At 36.3% G+C, this 3,608-nt stretch overlaps 1 long non-coding RNA gene across 1 annotated transcript; it reads right to left on the bottom strand.

Annotated features, from left to right (window-relative positions):
* Positions 1-370: 370 nt before the first annotated feature.
* On the bottom strand, positions 371-2,211 carry LOC110907956. The gene is made up of 3 exons (XR_002574062.2): positions 2,047-2,211; positions 1,545-1,663; positions 371-740 (listed from the first exon to the last, which is right to left on the bottom strand). It is a non-coding gene; the product is annotated as an uncharacterized LOC110907956 (long non-coding RNA).
* Between the last annotated feature and the right edge of the window lie 1,397 nt (positions 2,212-3,608).

Raw genomic sequence — 3,608 nt, 5'->3', positions numbered from 1 at the left:
AGGTTCACGTTATCATTTTAACTAGTCACATAACGTACAAGCAAGTTACAACGAAAGGTTCTAGATTTCGAGTTGTCACAAACACAACTACATGAAGTATTAATACATCATGCATTATTGAGAGTACCTAACAAGATCAAGGCTTCTCTTTGGTTACTGGACAAGGTGAATGAGTCACCATATAATTTGTCACGCTTACTAGTATTATTCTGCAATATTGCAATCACACAATAAACCGTTACTTTTACGCAACATACATAAATTTATGTTATATTTTATAGTAATCACATTTTTCATATATTTTATGGACCAACAAAAATCTATTAAAAAGACCAAATTCGAACCGAAAATCATCTAACTAGCCCGTGAATAGCGATTGAAACCTAATATCAGACTAATCGGGGGATAAAGTTAAATAAAGAAAACCCGGTTTTGGACCAGGCTGATACTGACGGGTAGCGAACCACACGTCCACTATTGGGCTATAACTGTAACCAGGACACAAACAAGAGTATTCGCCTATTCGGATACTAGTTTAGGTTAACTACTTTCACTCAAATGTTACACATTCCTAGCTAAAATGGTCACTTGACAAAACACAATTATCTCAGAACTGAACCGGACAGGACTAGAAATCGCCTACATGACCGCTCCGGTCAAGTGCCCCTGAACCGCCTTTGTTTGGGCCAGCCGGTTGCGGGTCTGATTGGTTGAACCGGCGAACAACATCGTGGCTGAACCTGATTTTCAAAATTTAAATACTTATTTATTTTTTATTTTTTTTACTTTTTGTCCTTCCAAAATCTTATCAACCATTTCAAACTCTATATTTTGTTTATTCTAGCAATTTTATCAAGATTACAAATCAACATCAATATTCATCTTTAAACCATTTATGATGTCATCATGTTTTAAAAAACGTTCGACATGTCCAACCAACAAGCTAGTAAAACATGTTTGATGACCGATCCAGTTATGAAAACATTTCACAAACAATTCAGACAACTTTAAGGAAAATAAGGGGGTGTTTGGGGTTCCTTCTGTTTCAACTTATTGACTTATTTGAGGCAAAAAGGACTTTTCAAAGTGTTTGGAATTCCTTTGTGTGTGAGTGAATAAGTCAATAAGTCAGGAAATCCTGACTTGTAAGAGAATTCACATCCAATCCATCAAATTATACATACATTCCACTAAAAAACAAATCTTATATCAATATATTTCCACTAAAAACAAATACTTTTTCTCTCTCCTTTTCAATTAAATAATATTATCATTACATTTTTCTCTCTCCTTCACTCACAACCACTTTCAATATATATTAAAAAATTTATACTGGGTGAACAGTGTCCCCTCAAATATACAGATGAACAGTAACATTTTCTCTCTCCTCCACTCACAATCACTTTTTATACCCTTTATAATATAAAAATTTCCCCTCACATATTTTGATGGATAGAATGTGAATGCTCTAAGTCATTTTCAAAAGGAAAGCCAAACATGCACAAGTATAGGATAAGACACAATACAGAAAATTAGGAAGATACCTCTTGAGAGTACTCAGTCCTCTGCTACCCATGACCAATGTATCCAGCTTCAGTTCCTCAATCGCTTCAACTAGCTTCTCCCTTGCGTCTCCCTAGTACAATTTCGTCAAAACTTGAATCTAATCGAACATATTTCAAAAATCATATATAAGAATGAATCACAGTTGTCAAGAAATTTTATATTACATTGGTTATAAACTAGTAATGTTCACCGCACCGCGCAACGGGATTTGTATCTGCTAAACTTCAACAAAATTGACCCAAAAGAAGCAGAGATTTGTATCTTTAAATTTCATAAAGACCCAAAAGAATGATGTAAACAAAAACAATTGCTAAACTTGAATTTCAAGTAAACTAATAACTTAATTTATTTTTTATATATTTATACAAGCTGCAGATTTAAGACCGGATTCGTTTGAATTTTTCCGGCGAAAGAGGTTACCAAAAAACGTGATTAAAGAGGGAGACAAGTGATAGTAAATATGTGAATTAAACGATATACCTGGTAGTATGTCTTGACAAAAAAACGTTCGCCGGAAAAACAACTGAGATTTGAGTTTGAGGTGGTTGCAAGTCTTGATTATAAGAAATCAATGGTTAGGTGAGGTCGCTTTCTTGAATCAGGAAGTAGATCAAACATTGTTGACTACCAATCAGATTCCACTGTTTTTTTTCTTTTATTTCTCTATTTTGTTTTCATTATACAGTACAAGCAGCCTGTTTTATGACAGTACTTTCACTTGTGTTCAACATTTAGGGTGACGGGCACTCCTAGAGTCTCTTTTTTTACGCACGGTCAATCAACACGCGTCACATTAACTCCCCTTTTAACTCTTTTCACACCCTCAATTTGATGGCGGCACTTCTCTCTTAGGGAATTGCAAGTTTTGTCCTTTATCTTTAGGCCATTTTGCAAGTTTTGTCCTTTATGTTTAAATTTGACGAGTTTTGTCCTTTATGTTTAAAAATCAAGCACGTTTTACCCTTTGGGCCTTAAAAATCAAGCACGTTTTGTCCTTTATGTTTAAAATTCAAGCCCGTTTTGTCCTTTATGTTTAAAAAATCAAGCACGTTTTGTCCTTAAAAATCAAGCACGTTTTGCCCCAAAGGGTAAAACGTGCTTGATTTTCAAACATAAAGGACAAAACTCGTCAAATTTAAACATAAAGGACAAAACTTGTAAAATGGCCTAAAGATAAAGGACAAAACTTGCAATTCACTCTAAAATTTAATAAAAGACATTTCATTAAATTAAAAAAAAAAATACATTCAAACTAGAAAAATAAAAAAACAAACTACTCGTCGTCGGAACTCACTTCAAGGTGAGGTAGATCTAAACGTCCGAGATGCTCAACGAGATCGTGTTTTAGTCTCCAATGCGTTTCTTCGTCAATGAGCTCGCTATAAGCTGTATCATCGAAGACGAGTTCGACTGGAGGATCTTGAATGTGTACCAGTGCTATCACCCTTCCGTCGTCTTTTATAATCATGTTATGTAAAATAATGCACGTATACACGATGGATCTTATCTTTTTCACCGTTTTGGAACGCATTGGACGATTTAGTATTCCCCACTTCGCCTTTAACACACCAAACGCCCGTGCCACATCTTTTCTTGCGGCCTCGTGTTGCCTCTTGAACCTTTTTTCATTCGGGATGTGAGGATATGGAAAAGACTTCACAAACACAGACCAGCTAGGGTAGATCCCATCAGTAAGATAATACCCGCGTTTGTATAAGTGGTCGTTCACCTGAAATGGACAATTTGGCGCCGTTCCGTTTCGTTGAGTAAGAAATAACGGAGATTGTTGGAGCACGTTGATGTCGTTTTGTGAACCCCCGGGCCACAAAAAGCATGCCAAACTCACAAATCTTGAGACGCCATCGCCTCTAACATAACTGTCGGGTATTGATGATCGACTCACATATATTGTCTACGCAATTCTGTGGGGCACATTCTCCAGACGAAGTATGTACAGTCCAGACTACCCAACATACCAGGTAGGTGATGTCTCTTCTCATGAGCCTGATACAATAGCGCAACGTCGTGGCTCGTTGGTCTAC

The sequence above is a fragment of the Helianthus annuus genome, chromosome 14, assembly GCF_002127325.2.
Source record: "Helianthus annuus cultivar XRQ/B chromosome 14, HanXRQr2.0-SUNRISE, whole genome shotgun sequence".
Classification (NCBI taxonomy): domain Eukaryota; kingdom Viridiplantae; phylum Streptophyta; class Magnoliopsida; order Asterales; family Asteraceae; genus Helianthus; species Helianthus annuus.
The sequence above is the reverse complement of the archived record's forward strand: the minus strand, read 5'-3'. Positions and strand labels throughout refer to the sequence as shown.